The sequence below is a fragment of the Trachinotus anak genome, unplaced genomic scaffold (assembly GCF_046630095.1).
Source record: "Trachinotus anak isolate AG129_WGS33_773 ecotype Australia unplaced genomic scaffold, CSIRO_AGI_Tana_v1 ptg000011l, whole genome shotgun sequence".
In the NCBI taxonomy this organism is placed as follows: domain Eukaryota; kingdom Metazoa; phylum Chordata; class Actinopteri; order Carangiformes; family Carangidae; genus Trachinotus; species Trachinotus anak.
Genome location: NW_027273862.1, coordinates 24,080,140 through 24,102,661, shown reverse-complemented (window position 1 = coordinate 24,102,661; position 22,522 = coordinate 24,080,140). Strand labels below are relative to the sequence as shown.

At 37.6% G+C, this 22,522-nt stretch overlaps 1 protein-coding gene and 1 long non-coding RNA gene across 3 annotated transcripts in view; one reads left to right on the top strand and one right to left on the bottom strand.

Moving 5' to 3' along the window:
- Positions 1-2,072: 2,072 nt before the first annotated feature.
- On the bottom strand, positions 2,073-4,656 carry LOC139628420 (uncharacterized). Its single transcript, XR_011692770.1, has 3 exons — positions 4,146-4,656; positions 3,350-3,460; positions 2,073-2,680 (listed from the first exon to the last, which is right to left on the bottom strand). It is a non-coding gene; the product is annotated as an uncharacterized lncRNA (long non-coding RNA).
- An 8,996-nt stretch (positions 4,657-13,652) lies between these two features.
- Positions 13,653-22,522, top strand: part of glceb (glucuronic acid epimerase b) — a 50,822-nt gene continuing 41,952 nt past the window's right edge. The window contains exon 1 of one of the 2 annotated variants that reach the window (XM_071489167.1): positions 13,653-13,855. The gene's annotated coding sequence lies outside the window, so the exon portion shown is untranslated. The remainder of the gene's footprint in view (positions 13,856-22,522) is intronic. The other variant, XM_071489166.1, reaches the window with a different exon arrangement.

The window sequence follows — 22,522 nt, the reverse complement described above, 5'->3', positions numbered from 1 at the left end:
ATTAGACTCATTAGCCCATCGTCAGTGCAGATGTTGTTGCCTGTACATGTTGAGGCCTCTTCTCAGCACTGGGCGTGCCTGAGTCTGTTTGACTGGTTCGACCATAACTTTGCCAAAGACCTTTTTCATAGCAGACATTTTGTAACAGTAGGAAAAGCACAGGTGTAAGTAACAAAAATGATGGCTGAATTTCTTTTAGCTTGTTAGCATTAGCATTATTCATGTTATTAGCACCTCCTGTGCTTTTTCAAGTCAAAATGTCTGCTGTGAAAAACGACTGACCAGAAGTTTTATCGGCCAGTGTAAAATGTAAAAACCTGTGTGTGAGTGCACAGGGCACACAGACTCTAATCACTGGTTCTATTCTAAGATTCAAAGATTTTCTTGAACCTATTAATCAGCGTCAAAATCCACATAATGCATGAGGAACTAAACCTTGTCACTTAAATCTTCAGTCAGTGAGAGGCTTCCAAGGTTGTATCATAGTAGTGAAAAAAAAACATTTATTACAAATAAAATAAAAGCAATAAGTCTAAATTTGTAAATGTCATTGTGCAGATGAGAAAGATGGTTTAAAGAAAACATTCCTTCAGTTTCCTCTGCTAAACAGTCGGCTACTGACGACCTGTTGAAAATGTGCTTGTGAAAGAGTGCACGTACCACAAGAGGGTGATATTTGTTAAGAAGAGGCGGCATCGACAGAGCATGCTGAGCAGCTTTTGGACGTAGTTGGTAATGTCTATTGTCAATATGTTGAACATTGTGGATTTAAAAAGAAAAAGCTATGATATAAGTCAGAAAGCCTCACTGCATAAACTAAAGCACACGTCTAGAGATAATGTCTTAAAACCTCCAGTTCTGTTTTTATTTCACTGTTAAGAGCTATTCTATACTATAGCTAGTGATTCAACTAGGACAGTTAAAAGTGAACACGTTGCTGTTTTCATGTCACGACAGTCATGACAGGAAGGAGCAGCTGCTGCAGAAATAATCAAGCTCTTCGTTTTCTCCACGTGGCAACACTTTATGCTGCTGGTAGCCCCCAACTTAAGTGCTCACACACTGCAGATTGTGCATTAAATCCTTCTCATAATGTTACTTAATTGTCGGTTGTAATTAACTCCTCTCCCATCAGCAGCTGGAGGAAAACCTGAGCAGGCTTCATTAGAGTGAAGGTTTTCCTCTGTTGGGGTTTATAACAGTTTGACAGCTTTCCTGGGCAGCAACCACATTTTCAGATGCACGGTTCAAGCAGGTGTGGTTATATATTGTCTCAAGTCAAGACAGCAGCTGTGTTGTCTAGACTTAATTTTACAGACTTGTGCTATATGAAGCATAAGAACACTTTTCCTAGTGTCAAAACAATACTGCATCACAACACTGGAAATATAGAAACTGGAAAATAATTCTTTGATGTTGTCAGTTGATAAGTGAAAAAGAATTGTCTGCCCTTGTTGGTCTGGTGGTTTATAAGAAATATATTCTGAGGACAGAATATGTATCCCAGTGAGTTATATAATGAACAAACTTTTAATTAAGACATTTTCTTCAGATAAGAGAAGAGTTATTTGAGATCTGTATCCAGCCTTTATCTTTGAAAGCAAACCTCCTTTTCCATGCTTAAATATTCTGAGAGCATTACCATCTCAGCTGTAACTGTAACTGTACACACCCTACAGCCTACACCTCATACTATTTGGAGCCCTTGGTTTAGCGCTTAGTGTTGGGTACAATTGATCATCAGTTCATTAATTGCTCATTGACATAAAAGTAAATAATGGAGATGCTAATAGATTGATTTTGCTATAACCTGCAAGGCTGCAAAAACAAGGCAGTATATTGTCCCAACTAATCAATTCAAATGTATCAGTGCAGGTCACATTTAAACTTGCAACCCAAACACTACATCAAACATTTATAAAATTTAGCTTTTTTTCCCTCTGCTGCCATTTGCTTTTGAAAGTAAATAAACATTTGATGTGAATAATTACTGTTAAGATTTTTTAATGCATTTTACTTTTGTGTTTAGATTCGTCTACAAAAATTGTTTTAGTGTAATCTGTGAGGTTTTTGCTTTAAATTACAATAACTATAGTCTTCATCATAACTAATAAGTAAGCTAGTCAGCTTTTGCTCAAATCAAACCAGGCCACTAACTTTTTCTAACTTCGCAGGGTAAAATGTCAACGCCTCAAATGTCAATTATCTGCAGCAGAACCTTATTGACACTGGCAGCTGACATCAATTGCAATGAATTCTTTATGAGCTTTTCTGATACATCAGGCGAGTGTGACATATGCAAACTTGATGTGTCAGTGTTGCTTGGATCATCACTGTACCACCACACAAGGACAAGTGTCAACCAGGCATGATAGCTCATTTTATTTGTAATGAATAATACCACTGATATGTACACAGACAGCAGTTCACATGTAGAGCCTCATTCTAAACTGAATGGAGCATCAGTCTTCCAGTGGGATTGATAGTTATTAAGCAGGTATGTGTTTTTTTAAGCCGCACTAGCAGTGTGGCTTTAGGAATGGACATGCCGGCCTGTTGCACAGTCCACCGTATTTTATCGGGATTGTCATGAAATTTGGTACAAACATCCATACATCCATTCCATAAAATAAAGGATGACAAAAACAACCGAGTCTGGTCACATCACCACTGGGGAGACCTATAAACACAGGGGGAGAGAGAGAGAGAGGGAGAGAGAATGAATGACAGGAAGCGGCTTTTATCAGCTGGTGAACACTGGGCCCAGGTGCCACCAGAAAGCACTAATGACCAAAGATTGTTGCTAATGTTAGCATTTAGCTGCCAGCTTGGCTTGTAGACTCTCTTCAGTAAGTCTTGATCTGATGTTTGTTTTCTTTTTATTCTTAAACTGGATTACATACAATGACTTGTAATCTTTAGAGGCAGTTATGTTCTCTATATGCAGTACAATTGCTTTAATTACTCACTGAATCTTTGACAATAATACAACAGGCTGGATAAGCACAATCTACATTCATCTCTTACTGGACACTGAGCAGGAAATCAGTATTTTGAAGTGTCTGCTGGTGCTCACCGACCACCGGTTAGTACCTGTTGACCTGGATAATATGTGTGGACCCTCCAGCTGTGGTTGCTGAAGTGTGTAAAGTGATCTTAGTAGGGTGAGTAATGCCATCATAGCCTCTTGATTTAACTATCGTTCTACATGTGAATTAGTTCCTTTTTTTAAGAGCCTGAATAGTTCATGTTTTCTTGACGTGGTGCTATGGAAAGGAGAGTTTGTGGTGTGAAGCTTGTTGAGAACCTGTGGCGCCTTTAAATTTAGAAAGAATATTTTAGCACTTACCTTTTATCTGTTAAAGAATTAGCTTCTTGTGCCTTCTGCAGAATTAAACCTCTCTGCATGTGCAAGAACAATGGGAGCTGGAACAAAATGAGCACTCGAGTCCAACAGCGTCTGTAGGCATTTATTATTCATGTTAATTGATTCTGGCAGTTTGGAGACAGTACCTTGTAATGCAACACCCATCCAGGACAGGAAGACGATAAACACACACTACTCTCCTCCAGCATGCATACTGAACAGGCTGCTTCCTGCTCACGTGACTCCTTCTTCTCACATCAACCTGGAACTGTGAGAAACTGAGTGACTCAGGCTTTAGTCTGGATGCTGGGGTGTGTTTTGTATTGTTAGAGAAACAGTGTGTTTTTTGTGTGTACATCAATATTTAAGTGGGAAATTATTCACACAATTAAAAATGAATTGGATTGTGAGGATTTTGGGTGTCGTCTTTTACATATTTATCTACCTACACATATTGTTTTTCATATCTCAAGCAGATGGGTCCCATTTTTGTATATTATGTAACTTACTGCAAAGCTACAAAATGAATTTCCCATGCCTAACACGTGTGCAACATTTTACACAGTGCAAAAGATGCTAATCTCCACAAACAGAGAGTAAAATGAAATGCAGATTGTTCTCATGGGACACTGAATAGCTTTGAGGGTCTTTCTGTTCATTTCTCTCTTTTTTAATCTAAACTGTGAAAATTAACCGAGTCCATGTTTTCTCCGACATCCTTTTATTTAATCACATGCTGCTAAGCTGACAAGAGGAGAGATGAGACGTTCACACTTACTTGGTAAAAGTGAAATGAGAAAAAAGAAGGTCAAATGTGTCTTCATGTAGACAGCAACGCACTCAGAAACGTGCTGCAATTAAAATTTAATAAGGCCTCTCCATTCTGCTCAACTAGAGCAGTCAGATGTTACTGTGCAGACACACTGAGCCTCACACTCTACCCCTCGTGCTTATAGCTCCCCATCACCTACTGGCTGTTTTGTGCACTGGCGTCCAATTTCAAAACAAACCACATGAAAAATAATATCCAGGCTACTTAAAAAAAAAAAAAAAAACTCCTACTCATATTTATCTTGATCTTTGGTGCTTGTGTTTCATCTTCTAGGATCTGATTTCTTTATATTATCAATGTGAGGTGACAAGGGAAAATTTTGAAACCTACTTCTCTTTGGTTTACTGTAGCTGAGACATATGAGAAGGTGTGGAGTATTAATCAGGGAAAGAACATCCATTCTTGCATTGAAACAGCTCCTGATGCATTCACTTGCTTCGTAAATCCTGAATACAGAACATATTCTACGTCATCCCTGTCAAATACAAATGCTTTTATCTGTCTACCGCTTGCTTCTGTTCACATCCCTAAGATGCTTTCAGTTTACAGTGTTGTTGTACAGATGCATAAATACAGATCATACATACAGACATGTGAAATATGTTAAATTTACATTCTGTCACTTCATCCATCTCTCTCTGTCTCTCTCTCTCTCACACACATTCACACCCCCACCCCCCCGCCTCAGCCTAATCGTATTTCAACACGGTGGATGACACATAATTACATATTTTCCGTGTGCTAATCTGCAGCAGTGTCCTCATGTTAATTATGAGGTGGAGGAGCTTTTGACACAGATCTGATAATCTGTGCAGCAAACTGGGATGAGGCAAAGTGGCTCCACTGCAGCACTGGAGTCAAGTTTTAATAAATCAAATGGTTTTTTGCAGACTCTGTAGTTAATGTTTTTAACCCTGCTGGCGACTCTTTGGATGGCAACATTGATCAGTCTATTGACTATTGAATGGATTGTCATTCAAGTTTCTACAGACGTGGTTCATGGTCCCCAGAGGATGAATCCTACATTGGTGACCCCTGACTCTTCTTCTAGCACCAGAAGTAGGCTAAAATGTTTCAAGTGAAATATCTTTGCATCTATTAAACTCATTGGCACAAATGTTTGTACTGTCATTCATTTTGTTCCTGGACGATGACTTTGGTGATCCCTGTAAATTTTCCCTGTAGAGCCACCAAGAGGTTGAAAATGTCTCAGCAGCTATTGGATGTATTGCCATGAAATTAGTCACATTTGGGCGTTTATGTTCCCCTCAGGTTGAATTGTAACAACACTGATTGTTTTCATCCAGCACCATCATTCTCATTATTTGGTTTATGACCAAATGTCTGTAAAAAATAATGACATTCCCAGCAGCCTCTGCTGACCTTTGTGTGTAGTGGTAATTAGCACATTGTAGCATGGTAACTGCAACACTAACATGGTGAACCTGATAAACATGAACATTATACCTTCACAAATACTTATTTGAATCAGAAATTTTTTGTCAAAGTCTTGCCACAGCAGCAGCCTCAGTGACATGACTGGCATTCATCAAGGCAACCTCTTGTTCCTCTCAGAGGGAAGCCACATGGGCTCTTTTTGTTTCAGCTGAACTACTCTAAAAAGCCACATCTGTAAAAAAGAGAAGCTGTTTAGATTTAAAAAAAAAAAAATCTGTTATAATTTTACTAGAATGAAGAATTTTTGCAATTTGCATGACTTCCCCCGGTGTTTATCATTTGCATAATTTCCATTATTCCATAAGAGGTAGCTTCATAAAGCTGCTCTCAGCAGTTCCTACTCCCCCTTTGGTAGAAAACTGGTGTGCTTAGTCTTACAAGGAAAGCCATAGGGGTACTGTTCCATATTGATCAAAACTTATTAGCTCAAGATTGACTCAGCACAGTTGTTGTCTGTCCTGTATTGTTTTGTGATGTTCGACCCCTCTGTAACCGTCTCATGTGGAGACACCACAGTGAATGTGATGTGGGCAGTGCTTTGTAACAAGCTAATTCCAAGGTAATTCTCTGTGGCAAACATAATCCGTAAAAAAAAAAAAAAAAAGCAACTCACATTAAAAAAATAAAATAAACATACAAACAACGCAAATATTTATTGGATTATGCCATAATTAAGTCACAAGACGGCTATATACTACCCATGGACAGACTAGACGCCTGTTCTCTCACAGTGTGCTTTGACTCCTTACCTCTTGCAGTCTTTTGACTTCTCGCCTGCAGCAGTTAGTGGAGAATATGTGAACACTGACTGTTTCCTCACTGCTGGAAAATTGCCAGAAACAAGGCAACAACAAATTAACCAACTGCTTTCATTGTTTGGGTCCAAACAAACAAACTTAAGCAATTACCAAACACTGAGTCAGCCTGTTTAAAAGGAATTGTTTGACATTTTGGGAAATATCCTTGCTAAAAGTTTGTAGAGAAGATCATTACCATTCATGTGTTGTCTGTTAAGTGTGACAGCAGAACAGCAGCGTGTTATCTTAGCATTGCATAAGACTGACAGGACAGGAGGAAACAGCTAACCTGCCTCTGTCCCAACATAAAAAAGGCACCAGATTACCAGTGTTTATTGACTGGTCTGTGAGGGAGGATAGGGCCTGGTGACAATGACACTGTGAATGAACTGTGTTTATCTCCCTGCCAACCAGCTGCACCACCTATGACAGTTAGCAAAGTATTGACTTGAGATTATCAGGGGAATTTGCAGAACCCCCACTTGTTCCTCTGTTTCTTATTATCCATTTTAATGCAGTGCTGAAGTAAACAGACACATAGTAAGCCGAGTGGTCGGCCTCGACACATAACAGGTAGTTTGAAAGCAGGTAGTCATCAAGTCGTCATGATTCTACATTAGCTCTTGAAAAATTGTGACAGGTTTCCTCTCAGTGAAACTGTGGACGATACAAAATATGCATCACTGAAAAGTGCATAGACTCAAATTTGTCAGAGCACGCTTTAGTCCGGTGATGGATTACAAGTGAAAAAGCTGAGCTTTCATTTGGCTGTCAGGAAGAGCTGCCAGCTTCAGCAGTTCTATAACCTCTTAAAAAATGTGCGGCTTTATGGTAATTGTGACAAAGTATTGAGGTAATAAATAACCAAAGTGAATCGTTGCAAGTGTTTTAACAAAAGCAATATACACATTAGCTGGTGTCGCAGTTTAGTCACATTGTTGTTGTTGAGTTTTGCTTTGACATAAATGTTTCTCACTCATCAGCCATCTTTCTTTCTCTTTGTTCACTCGTTCAACTTAACTTTTGTTCAGGGAAGGAGGATGGCTTACAAAATATTTATAAAATCAACAAACCTCTGTTCTCTCCTGTTGTCTCTCTACATTGCTCCACTTAATGTACGTAAAGTGAAGTTAAGTGAATTAAAAAATAAAACACTGGAAGCCAGAAACATGAATATTTTATGACCTTGAGAGAGCAGATAAAGACAAAAGCTCTGCTCGTGGTGCACTCTGGACGCTGAGATCAATCAAATGTCGGTCAGACAGACTCATCTCTGTGTTGAATCTTAATCTGAGCATCTGTGACTCAGCCAGTGCCTGTGAGGAATGCATCAAGCGCTAAAGTTCTTGCAAAGGGACAGTAATGGCATATTGTACATGACATATATTATGTAAAATGAGTGTGATAAGATGCTTTGCTGACCTGCAGATATGTAGAGATGATATTCAGCTGGAGCTTTGTTTAATTGTCACTCGGAGTCTTTCTGCAGTGTTTCAGTGATTCACAGATACATTAAGAATTGTCCTTTGTTCTCAGACATAACATTAGCATGAATTTCATTTAAGGCTAAAATACAGTCAGACATAAATTAGATGTAATTTGGAAGAGACTTCTTGTGAATATGTCTGAAGAAGAGTTCACTTGGAAGATCTTTAAATGGAATATATTTATTTTGTATGATTATTTTTATTTAACATAACATCTTACAATGTAATATTCATAATGATTAGTGTATATTGCCCCACATGTATGAAAGATGAATTCTTCTTGAATCGATATGAATAACGTCATTCTGTTTTAGAGAAGGGAACCTTTAATGTGTCTGATTTTATTCATCAGAATTGGGACACAAGTAATATTATAGGAAATAAACTACAGAGCATTTTATAATTTTGAGAGCATTCTATATTATATATATATATATATATATATATATATATATATATATATATATATATATATATATATATATATATATATATATATATATATATATATATATATATATATATATATATATATACATATACAATTCACTGGATAAATGGCTGTGTTTTATAATCTAGACATTTTACATGTTTTAAATTTTCATTGTGTGTCATTTTTATTACAGTTTTGTAATTTCAGTTTCTGTTATTTAAATCGTATTGTAAATTATTTTTTGGACTATCTGTTCATGAACTATTTTAGTATGTTTTTTTAATGTACATTCAGGTCTCCCTTGAAAATGAAATTCCTATCTCATTGGGATTCACCTGAATAAATACAGGTTAATAATATGCTGTATGCTGAATATTTTACATCTGCAATGTAAAATATCTGGACTGAACACATGGACTTATCTAAGTCCATGTGGGCTGGGCACTTTTATTTGCCCGACACAATAATTAGTTAAAAAAAACAAACTAACTGTAATCACATCTTGCTCAGTCTCAGTCTAACTTGAGCATCTGGATCCTGTCACAAGCTTTACCAACAATAAATAACTCACAGTAAAAATATGAATAAATCCCAGGTTCTTATGTGTTGTTGATGAATCCGTTTCAATGCACCACATAAAAATATATAAAATTACAAAACATGACAGCTTGCAGGCAATTAATATCTAAAGCCAACTGCATCTAGGCATCCAGTATCGGTTACGTAGCAGGGTACCTTGTGTGAAAATTTGCATTTGATTATTTCCCTTTGCTCTCCTTCTTCTACCAGTAGCAACACAACTTAATCGTTCTCAAGGACTAAGAATGCAAATTAGCAGTCTAACTAACAAACTGTTATCGGTCTGAATGGTCTCTGCGGGTGTTTATTTATTTTATGAGGAAGTGAAGCCACTCTTCATTAGTGCAAATCATATTACAGTCTGGTGCAAAATAAGATGAGATAAATAATGAGACCACACATCACTGAGTGACAGTGCATACTCTAGCTTTGGAAAAGAAATGATTAGACGTTGTCACACTGATGTAGCTGTATGAGAGACAAGTTTATTTTGAACGTCTCCATCCATAGTGAGACCCCCGCCCCGCCCCTCTGCCTATCTCTGTCCACACAGCTCTGTTAGTCAGTTCATTTCTCTTTCTTGTGCCTGAGGTTGATATGAGATACAGTGAACACCACATTAAAGTGGCGAGCCTGCTCTCGTTTCCCAAAACTTAAAATGAGAAACACACATTGAATACAAATAGCCACAGATCAAATGAATGGTGGGGATTTTGAGCGCCTTATCTCACTCAGTTAGTCAGTTTGGAGTTAGCGCCCGTTACAAAGGCCCAGATCGTGGACAATGGCCTCAGAGATCCTCGCAGCTATTCCTCCAGCTACAGTGGAAACAGGTACTACTCACACACATATCAAATATTTAACTTTGCCTCCAATATTTTATAACTTTAAGATGGCCTCTTTTAAGAATTTATCTATTTTCTACTCATGCATGTGCTGTATTTTGTCCATCCTCTGCTGTGTTTCTTTTTTTAGATCCATGACACTCCAGTATATGCATCATTTTTAAGAGGGGAATTTTTCTTAAGACAGACATTAAGCCTCCTAATCCCTATGTTATGCCTCTGTTGCTCTGGAATGATTTCTGACAGGTATTAAAAGTAGGACTGGTGTTTGAAGTTCTTTTTAAACAGCTTCAGTGAGTCCACATTTTGAACTTTTAGGTAAGTACAGACTTTGAGAGTTTGAGCCAAAAAAAAAAAAAATTAAATCTCCTCAGCCGTGATGTGTTTAATCAGCCTTCATCATCCAATCATGTGAGTTTTTAAAAAGAGCCTGTTAATTTCCATAAAAATTTCAGTTTAGTGGGGATTGATGGAGAGGACAGCAACTGCTTGTCAACCAGAAATGTGATTAAGCTCTGAAATATTCGCTGTCAATTGAGGAACCCTTGTTGCGCCTTCACCAAAAGCGTCTCACATATTCCCTTACTCATTATGCCTTTTACAGCGGAAGAAAGGAAAAAAGAAAACTATCTGCTTTGAATAACCTCTCTGTTTAATCCCAAATTCAGCTTCTTGAGTCTGCACTTTGGCTAGAAGAACATCCTCCTTTCAACAGTGGAAGTGTCTAATTTTACTCTGGAATGGCGGGGTTTGCACGCTGAGTGCATGGAGATATGAGCTTCAACCTGGTATCAGTCATCTTGTTTTGGATCAACATATATACATACAGTTCACCTAAATCACAGTATAATGTCATAAATACACACTACAATGACCTTCTGCAGCCTTGTTTCAAATCTGTTCTGTAGCAATCAAATATCCAAAGGTTTCTGTATTGATTTGAGAATATAATTTCTCATTAAAAATGTCCGGTGGCTTTGGTTTGCTCTCCTGTCCCTGTTTGGTAATTCCACTAAGAGCTGTAAAATATCTAATAACTAATATAGAGTTCATAGGCAAGATGTACATATCAGCACACAATACTTCACACTGAACATAAAGCTCCACATAACACTGTCCTCCCACAGTCATTTTCACACAATGCTTCAGGAAAAATGTATCACCAAGGGATTGCTTTTTTTAAATAGAGGAATATTACAGTGCATATAGAGGAACAAAATATTAAAAAACAATGGCAAATAATGGAAATCTACCTTTAGGGATATTTCTGCCTGAGAAATAAATAAACAGCTCAGTGAACATATTCACTCAGCTCCCTGATTAATTCGAATGATCATCATATTTTGGGTTCATATCTGACTATGAACAAATAAGACAGAGAGTCTACAACCATGCTAGGCACAAAACCTCATGGAGGAGTCCATCCTCAGGGAACCATGAATGTTGGTACAAAATTTGGTACAAATCCATGTAGAGATATTTCCCAGTATAAGTGAAAACTTTGACCTGTTGGTGGCACCAGAGGATCAATCAGAAAAGTCAATAAAATTCAGTCTCTGGGGATTGTGAATATCTGAATGTAAACTACATGGCTATCCATCCAATATTTGTTTAGAAATGAGCCATGCAGATATATAGCAAAAAACACAATATCAGTCAATATCTTAGCAATGAGTCTCAACTGGTTCCTCATAACTTCATAACGTCAAATCTCTCAAACTCAACATGCAACTTTGATGTTAAACACTTCAAACAGAACACCGGCTGTGGTGAATCTATTAGTTTTAATGAGGACATCTATAGCTTCTGTAACACCAACACTGCCATTCAACAGTGGGGCTATGACACTCTTCATTAAAGTGTCAAAGTGCTTATGCAGTTTTTTCAAAGTCAAAATGTTGCGGTATTGCATCATGCGTGTGCTGTACCCCGAGCTCTTTTTCCCTGTGATGATATCATCCTCCTTTCTTCTTCGTCATGGTGTTTTATCTAAAACATGGTATCATTATACACTGAAGAGTGCGGAATGTCTCATTTATTTAAGTCTTTGCTGAAATTCCTCATGCAGCTTCATGCAAAAGTCATTAGAGCTCAAAGAAAGATTGGAATTGCACTCTATGTAACATTTCCACAGTGTTTCCTCATTCCTGTCAAAACCTGCAGCACACTCTGTCTTAATTCACAATAACAGGTGCATTTATTTCCTGTATCATTCTTCAGCATTGCACAGAGGGGTGGGATAAGTTGAAACGAAAGCAAAGATTTTGCTCCTTTCACCAGCCTGTTGCAGTAATGACTCCACATTTAAAAACATAGCCTACCCAAATATAAATTATATTCCAGGCTACTCTATGAAACCACAATAAGTATCGGAATCAGCCTTATTGGTCAATTATGTTTGACTCCAGTTTCCAGTGGCTTTGAGTGTTCTTACATAAAGTGCCAAGAACAAATTTACAAATTCACAATCATGCAGCTACAACAAGGACAACAAAAGTAAACAAACAAAGGGAAGCATAAGCATAGAAGGAGAAGACAAAACACTGTGTGGGAACCCACACAGAAGTGTGGAAAACTCCACACCAAAATGTGTCACCATATTAAGGATAATGAATTAAAGGGATGAGCAGGAGGGGATGGGATTAAATACACCATAACACAGGTATTAAAATCACACATCATCTGGGGGTCAGAAGAATGTTGGAAGTCAGGATCATCCAGCATATTGCCAATGCTTTTGTCAACATTAGTAATTTTGGAAAGGAAAAAGTACTAGTATGGTCACTGCATTGATCAAAGGTGCTCACCTACCTTCCTACTAAAACAAAAAAGAAGCAGTGCTGCATCTGGACAGAGTTGTTTTTGTTAGAGTTTCTGCCACAGGTATCTCCTCCCATTGCAGGGCTTAGAATTGTGTAGCAGGATTTCATAAGCAACCTTGGTTTATCACCAAAGGTAGACACTTGCCTGCAACACTGACATTAGATTTACATGTTGAGTCTTTTCAACTGGAGATACAATGAGCAATGCTTGGCCTGAACATAGTGAATAATGCATTATGGTGAGAGGCAGAGGTGACATGTAAGGCAATGCATGAAATAATACTGTGCAAGATATATGATTCCTCCCAAGGTGCCATAAGACTTTTTAGGGATTGTTTTGATTAACTAATTAAATATTAGTTTTTGGAAATTAATGTATCATTTAGCATCCAAGTTAATCTCTTTATCTCACCCGATGCTATTTTAAGTTTTATTTATTTGTTTGCCTTTTCTGTAAGGTAGAACAATGAAAACACAGTTGTTACGATATCATGATAACATCAGTCAGGAAATACCGTAGCTGTAACATAAATCTCGGCACAACAATTATTATTAAACTTTTAAAAACTTTTAAATTAGAAATAGCATTTTGGCAAGCTCAATATGACATGTTAGATAAATTTTATTTTATTTTATTTTATTTAAGCAGATTTTATTTTATTTAAGAAGATTTTATTTTATAAGTTTTCATTCATTTCTTATTTTATTTTATTTTATTTAATTCCATTTTATTTTATTTTATTTTATTTTATTTTATTTTATTTAAGCAGATTTTATTTTATAAGTTTTCATTCATTTCTTATTTTATTTTATTTTATTTTATTTTATTTAAGCAGATTTTATTTTATATGTTTTCATTATTTTATTTTATTTTATTTTATTTTATTTTATTTTATTTTATTTTATTTTACAATGCACTGACTCTCCTCAGCCCTCTCCCTGCTCTATATACAGTCTATGCTCTCCACAAAGCCCCAGCCGGCTAATTTGATTGGTTCGTAACTCTCGTACTATATCGCGATACTGAAAATCCTTCCCAGTGAGAAGCGGATCCCGAGCTGCACTCAGTCGCTGTTGTGGCTGGGAGGCAGCACAGTCAGCCAGTCTCTTTGGTTGAACCGTGATTTCGTGTGAGGTGAAGAAGGACTCCTTTAAACTAACCTAGCGATCGAAGACCATCACTACTGACGTCTGTGAACAAACTACTGCTCTGCACGACACCTTTGATCTCTCAGGTAAGGTTGCTAACGTTGCGTCTTGTTGGCTTCCTCTGTCCAGACACTCATATGCAGTGCTAGCTGATAATTTCACAGTTCACTTTCACATCAGCAAAGAAACATTTAAACCCCACCGGTGTAAGTCTCCTCTCCTGACACACCTTACCCTTGCGAAATACTTAACCATGAAGTCTTCAATTCAACCTTCAGCTTGTCGGCTTGTGTTAACGGAACCGGAGGGGGAGTGCAGGAACTTCAAATCTCACTGTTGACTGTCCCTGAAATGCATACCCCCTGTTAGCTTGTATGCTAACGTTACAGCTGCTTAGTATAAAGTAGCAGTTTGCTGGCTCACAAGCTAGCGGGCTATGTCGCCACAAAAATATCAGCGTTTGACATTATTATCGTGTTGGAGGGGTTGTGACGAGGTGGCTACGCTGCAAAGCCATGACAGGCGGACAGAGCAGGTTAGAGAGCAGCAAACCTAACTTGTGCCGCGGGTCATTTTGGTTTGAACGGTAGTTTTTCTGTTGGTTTTCACCAAAGATGTGATTTTACTGCAAGACTTTGCAGCAGAATGGTTACAGTACTTTTTGAAAAAGTTTTTAGTCACTAACATTAAAGTGAGGATCCTTCCTAATATAATGCCATGAATGGTTTTTACTTACAAGGTACAGTAATCAGAAAAATAAAAAATAAAAAATCAATATTAAATAAAGATTTGATGTTGCCACCCTTTACTTTTAAAACAGCACCATATAGCCTCGGTACACTCCTTGGTTTTTCAAGGTACTTGTCAGGTCTGTTGTTTCAAACAGACCTGAGCTTGCCACAGTTCCTCAGTGGATTTAAGCTGTCTCAGTGTCTTCTGTCTCTTCATGTCATCCCAGACTGACTCCATGATGTTGTAAGACTTTTTGCTTTTCCTGTCACTGAAGATAGTTCTTTATGACTGGCTGTATGTTTGGGGGTCGTTGTCATGCTGTAGAATACATTTGGGACCGATAAGACGCCTCCCTGATGGAAAAGAATCGAGTGCTTAAAACCGTTGTATACTATTGTCCTTTAAATTGCAAGTTTATTCTGGTACCACTCAGTATTTAACAGCTAAGTCTCTTTTTAATGTGCAGTAACGTCTCTGTCCTCAAAGATATTTTTCCCCCCACCCATGATTTCCTCACCCACACCCAGCACATATTTCTGCAGCTGTCCTGTTATTATAGACTGAAGGGAAAGGACTTCTTGTCTGCAACTGTGCTCCTGGTACTAAAGTAATCAGAAATGCAATGACACTAACTTTATTTTTTAGTAGTCAATACTATCCTTGACTGCTAATCTCCAACTGTATGTCCATGCCAATTCTTTACAGTCTAATCCCTCTCTGTTTTAGTAACTGCACAGCTGTTCACAGTGTGCATTGTTTAGGATCTTCTTTAGTTGGCATTAGGCTATTTTGAGGGGACTGATATGTGTCCATATCCCTTTAAATGTGCACAAAAGAAGATAAGACGAACCTGTATTCTTGCTGATGGAAGTTTTTGTGCCCACAAACTCTATATGCATAGTGCAGTGAAGGTATACTTAGCATAAGAGCTAGATCAATAAATTGGCCAGACCAGTACATGAGCCAATAGTTGCTTATCAGTGATTTATCATTTCAGCTTAGATGATAAGCAGCGAGAAATTGTCGTCCAAAATAGACCACTGACGACTCTCAGCATACATCATAGTCACAATTCTAACCAAATTTAATGGATTCTTGTCAAAAATGTTTTGTGTTTTGTGCATGTGGTAAAAAAGGAATATTGCCTGATATATTGTTATCATATTTTATTAATCTCAAATTTCCAGTACAGATCAGGCTTTTACATAGTATGATTTTACACCAAGTAAAGACATACTAAATAATACACACTAAATACATTTTTTTTTAAAAAGGAAAATATAACAAAATAAATGTTATATCTGATTGTAATTGTAAACATAAACACATAACATACACAAACAATTTTAATACTGATCTCTTAGATTTTTTGTTGGTTTTTTTTTCACTGTTTTGAATTAGCTGAAACCTAATGAAGCATCTGTAGTTTCTTGTTACATATCAGCCCACAAATACACTTTTTCCAATATAAATGCAATATGCAAATATTGGCCGATTTGTTCTAGCTTTAGTCTTATTGATCTAGTGGGCAATCATACTTAGTTAATCCATTCATTTGAATGAAAATGAGGGTTTCCCCAAAGGAAATTAAAGTCCACTGATATAAATGTAAAATAGGCCATCAAATGATTCCCCTCTATACTATGTGTATTCCCATAAAAGTATGTTTTGTGATAAAAGCAATCCAGCTGAAAACATTTTTTGGAACCAGACATGGTATACAAGAGGACAGTTTCTTTTTTTCTGCTGACTATTAGTGCTTTTCTCTCTGCTGGTCTGCACCTTGCTCAGTGTTTGATCTCTGAGCATGTGGATTCCTCACAGGAGACAGTATTAAAGAGTGTCCTAGGCTCCTTTTGTGTCTTCAATTCGACAAACAACCTCATGTCTATGCTAACAAATAGTTTGTGATTGAACAGCTTTACTTTTATGGCTGGTTTAGGAAGGTCAAGTTTCAAATTGTGATGACAGTTGTTGTGTTGGGTCTTTCTGCAGACTGCTATGATTTGGATGTCGTATGTCGAACCACGGGCTCTACTACGTAGTTTTTTTATTTTGGTGGCTGACTACCAAATGCCTCAAATGTTTCACAATTTGCTCAAAAGCAGGCTGGAACATGTCAAAGTGTTTCTTAAGGCTACATGCCTAAACAGCGTAAGAACAATTTGATTAACCAAGCTATTTGTGTGTGGCAGGTGTCAAGACAAACAGTTGCTGTTGACAACCACTATTCATGTTGAAATAAAATCTTTGAATCTCCCACTTTGAGTGTGGAATTTTCTACATAGAAAAATTAAAGTGTTCTTGTTACACTGATCTACTCTGTCAGGTATAGGGAATACTTGACTAGCAAAGCAGAGCTAATAAAGCAGCAGGCAGCTGAGAAAATCAAAAGCAGACACTGGGCTGAAGTATGAACACGTCAGATAGTCTCCTTTCAAAAACATTTATTAAAGTCTGAAAAATAGAAAAAGAACCTGTTCAGTCTTTCTTTGTGTACCATCAAAATATCAAAAATAGCTATGGAGGAGAAAATTATTCCTCATATTAAATATTACCCTTTAAGCTTAATGAACTAATTTGAGTGTTGACTTTGGGAATTAAACTCTAAAATATACTAGTAAGTTTTAGTTAAACTGAAATAAAAAGCTGAAATATAGGGATATAATTATGCAGAAACATTTTCACTCCAGTTGTAATCTATGATATTATGGCAGCCATTCTGTCAAACTTGGCAGCCAACAGTGATTCCTGGCAGCCAGTCTGGCTACCATTTCTATAAGTTGCTGTCGGGCACTGTCTGATTTCATTTGGTGCTCTGAATATACACATGATTGAACCAGAAAGGCAACGGAGAGAGGAGAATGCAGAACACTAAGTGGAAAGTGATGTAGAAGACACTGACATCTTAGAGGCAGAGGCGAAGAGCGACGGTTTTCATGGCACAACTAAGAAATTATTTTTACGTAGTTATGTGTAAAGTGCACACCTGTGCAGACAGGCTGTCAATATTTGTACTCTTAACCCATTCAGACATAAAGTGCCCTCTAAAAAAGTGTTCCAAAAACTAAGCACTGTTTGAAAACAACCTCCTAAAACTGAGGGTTTTCTGAAAAACTAGATGTTCACTTCAACCTTTATCACTCAGAACCACTGATTGTTATTGTAAATCATTGGCTTTGCTTTGGAAATTGTATATGGCTGGAAAACAAGCAAATTGGTCAACATTCTCATATCATTTTACAATTTTTTAAGATTTGTTGATTTTTTTTTAATGTTGATGAACATTAGGGTAAAGGGAAATATTTACAATAAAAGCCAAAGGTTTAAGGTCTCAAATGGTTTTTATGTCAGGTTTCTATCTGATTCAGAGGCTGAGAAATAAAGGTTTTAGTGACGGCATTGCATCAGGTGAATCTTTACCTCGAGCTAGTGGTGATACTGGCTCGCTGGTCCACCTCCTCCTCGGACATGTCTTACCCTGAGCCATAGACTAGCAGCATAACAGGTGGAAGTCAGTGTTTGAATCTTCTAAGTCGTCGTTGTTATAGTTGTTTTCATCCAGTTAACGGCTAAATTTGCTTCAGTATCGCTCCCCTCGCTCTGGTCATTAGCCATTGTCCGACCCACGACTTTAAAAACTTTTTTGTGAGCTAAAACTGCTGAAAAAACAAATGAAATACATTCCCCATTATGCATTTAAGTGAATTTCAGTGAATCACAATGCATTTTATCACCTCTTCATAACTATATACTCATATACTATGCGTGTACATCTCATCTGGTCTTAAAGGAAGAATTACACACACGTCGCATTCAGTAAATTAAACACTTGGTTGTTTATGTAAAATACTTGCATTAATATGTTAGTGTGTCTATTCATGTTGATAAATATATGATAAAGATACAGTTTATGTTAAACCTTTATTTGTGTGTGGTCATGTCATACCTTCTCTTACTCTTTCACACCACTGTGGATCATTTTCAAGATTCTTTGATATATTTTCCAAATTTTTTTTAAAATTTGACGTCAATCCAATATTTATTTTTATGAGGTACATCTAATAAGAATATGGTGCTTGTTTCCTGGCTTTCATGTTGTAAAATTTCACAGAAGTTGAAGCTTGGTCTGGCAGAATTACAGCTTTACACTACTTACTGACTAAAGCTGCTTAAAACTAAGGTGCTCCTGTTTGTGCCAGCTGGCTGGTGCAAATGAGCGAAAAAATATATGTAAAGAACAGAATTAGTGACAATTAATGGAAATAAAAGTTTTGTATATGGCTTATTGTTTTGTGTATGGTTTCATCGCCAGGGAAGGTGTATAGAAATGTGCTAACAAAGACTTAGAAACACAACCTTGTTCCATAGAGTGTGGAATTGAACTATTTTTGAGCACAAACACTGAGAGCTGCTGGCAGGTTGCTAATTAGACAGTCAGCAAGTAAGAAGACAGAATTGACAGAAACGCCTCGAAGACAGAATACACTATATCAGGCAAGAAAATATTGTACATATGAACAGTATGGAACAGAATACCTTATAATACTTAATTAGGAAGAGAGGAGATTCTCTGTGAGACTTGAAATACCAACGAACAATTTAGACTCAACATTCATACTACAGTTATGTTCCATATACTTATGTTCCATATACTTTATCATATTAGTAAATCGCTGCCTAATTTAATATACACGACTACAGAGTTGATGATATGCCTCTGACATTTTGGCTTGATGGGGACTTTATCTCAGATACAGGTTTCATATGGCCCGGCATAGTCACAAAGACCTATGGATGCAGCACTGATCTCTGAGCATGTCGCTGTTTTGTTCACAGCTTCTGGTGTCTTGGCAGAGTCTATTTACACGATTTTTACCAAATCCCTTGACTCAATTGTATTAAACAATTGAGCAATTGTTATCTCCATCTTCTCCCATTCAGTTTGTCATCTTCAGTAAAAAATATTAAAAACACAGGACCTTATCTTGTGCTATCTGCTGAGTTAGGCATAGTGCAGTTTTGATTTATTGTTGATGTATGCCCTTCCAAAGCCATTTCAGTCTCTTCTCTGATGAGTGCCCTTAATCAGCACATTTCACCACACTGCATGAAACAGTCAAGTGTCCTAGTGGCTGAAGTTCTCTCTTCTTGTTTCAAATGGTAACCGTGTTTTATATTAAACTCTGCTCCTTTTTACCCTTTTCTGTGGTATATGTGCTGCAGAGTGGGAGCAAAGTAGAAACCAGATATGCAGCTTGTAGCATGTCCAGGCCTTTGCTGTGTTCACTGTAGTAATTAGTATCATTAAACCTGAGACCATCGCTAGTTGTTTTTGATCTACCCACTCTCTGAATTATGCAGTTGCCCATAAATGAACATCATTCCCTGTTATTACATTGTTGTGCCTTAGGTTTTTTTTTGTTTTGCCAAGTCTTAACATGTCTATCTCAACAAGAATCTGTGGGAGAAAGATCTACGGAAAGTCTAGGTCTGATTATATATTCTAATGTGTGCAGGACAGTCGTCTGCCTGTAGCTTGAATTTCTAAAACAATGGTCCCTGTGTGGACTTACGTTAAAACCTGTGTCATCTGAGCAACAACTGATGTCAGCTGATGGTACTAATTTAGTCATTCTTATCATATTTTGTGCTTGGCCTTAGCAGCTACCGGTGTGATAAGATGGCAGCCGTTACTTTCTTCCTCCTTGTGCTCTACTCTGTATATTTCAAATTGTGCTACAGACCTTTTAAAAATGTAATTTCTCTGTTAGTCTCAACTAATTATAAATTTTGGGTCATTAAACTTTTTTTTTCGTCATCTGAAGATAGAAAGCAAATGTAACATTTATTTTCATCTGTGTTTACAAGTCCTCTTTTGGAGTGTGTTTATCGTCTTAATTAAGCTTTAAAGGAAAGGTCTGTGTGAGGCTGATTCTTTCCTCTCACTCTTGAGGCTTTACCATCTGTTTTTCCACCAGCAGCCCAAAAAGAGATAATGTTGCCAAATCATAAGCAGAGGACATTGAATTACCTTAGATTGTCCTTCATTTTATTGGTCTGTGGTGTCCTCAGCCCTCAGTTTGAAGTCTCTGATCTTGGAGTATGGAATATGCTTACATATGTGACTGACGAAATAATCATTACTAAACTAAAGTTTTTCTTTCTTCCAGTTTTGTAATGATGTGCTGGGAAAGGTTTACTGAAATATTACGTGGGAGACGTGGGTTGCTCAAAAAATATCATACCATGACACAATGGAGATTTTTCAATCAGATTTCACTATAAAGTTTCTACCACAGTAGCTTTTCCTTTAATATCTTTGTATAAGGCCATTTTAGGCAGACTGCTTTACTGCAGTACTGGGTGTAGGAGATTTTTTCATTAGTGTGATAAACTACCTTGGTTTGTCAGGTACTTCATTCACAGGATTAGCCAAAAACAGACATTCCCATCTGGCTAGTTTAGGTTTTCTCAATTGAATTTCAAGGAAATCTTTAAATTAGCCAATTTTTCCTGCTCCTCAAAATCCACCATCAGCATGGAGTCAGTCAGACTGGCTGCCTTGTGCATGTTGGGCCTTTGAGACTAGTTACTGGCCTGGCTCACTTACTCTCATACTCTGGCATGCTCAGTGGATGTTGGATATTAGTAAAACTGGCTGGTTCTATACCCACGTTACACCAAGGACCTGTGTATAACTGTTTTTCCTCAGCAGGGGTTGCTGACCCATCTGAGATTCTTTACGGGCGTAACCCAAATTTTTGAGTAGCCAGCCAAAAGAGCAGCTCAAATGCTTGTGAAAATATGGCAATAAAATAGGACAGTTGTTCTACTGTCCTTGAGAGTCCACACTGTCATTGTCTGTACTATCCACACCCTATAATAAGAAGAGCTTGATGTTTTCTCTCTCACTGGGCACTCCCAGCTTGGACTTGCTGGGTGTGAACTTCCTCTTTCTCTCTCAACTTTGGAAAATAAAGTGCTAAATTAAATTTAATGCACCACATACAGCCTCACTAATCCTACAGAGCAAACCTTGAAAGTGCTGAGGAAAAGCAACAAAGGCAACTGAAGTGAAAAGAAAAGAAGAATGTGGCCAAGTATTTGTTGGTAAAGTTGTTTTCCATTAGAATAGCACCTTGCAAAGAGTAAGAGCTATTAAGAGCTATTGTGGATTGTAAGTTGCTGAAGCCAAGCTATTATACTATCTTCCTTTAGCTTGCCTAAATGCTGTTGATGTCTGATAGTCACTTTGTGTCTGCCCCACTGCCAGAGCTGCTTTAGCTTGCTCATGCTGGGATTTGTCTTTAATACAGACAAAGCCAGGTTGCCTCATGGTGCCTAATAATAGGCTATTAGAAAAAGGTCTGCATGCATGACACTTCCTATAGCCTTAACCCCTGGGGCTCAAAATTTACCCTAGTCACTAGGATTGTTATAGTTCCCCTCAACTGGATAATTAAACTCAGTGTTCGTAAGTTTGCAGTTAGAAGGTTATTTGTCGCCTTAAGGAAATTCATGTTTTGGTTTGCAAGAAAACAACAACATTCACTTCATAAGTTATGTAAATTGTTTGAGGGCATTTTGTTAAGCAGAGGTCAGACAGGTTGAAATGCTCACTGTGTCACATTAGGCAAGAGTCAGAGTTATAAATTCTTGCCGTGACTTGGCAGACTGCACAATGGACGGACCGATCATACCTTACCGTCTTTCACGACTTGATGATTGACGATCAGGAAGGAGGTGCCAAGGACTGATTTCACTGTTCCACCTGACAGCACCAACATCTTTCTTATTTTTTGCTTTGGCATATTTAGCAGCTGCGACAGCGTGGCTGGTACTGTTCTCACCTTGTGAGTCTGTGTGTGTGTGTGTGTGTGTGTGTGTCTCATCATGGCAAAATGAGGCCCTGGAGACATCTGCTCCAAGGAAACTATCACAGAGGTGGTTTTGACTACTTTGATAAGTGTCTGTTTGTGGACAGGTCACAACCGTGCAAGGTACAGTCATGAAACTTT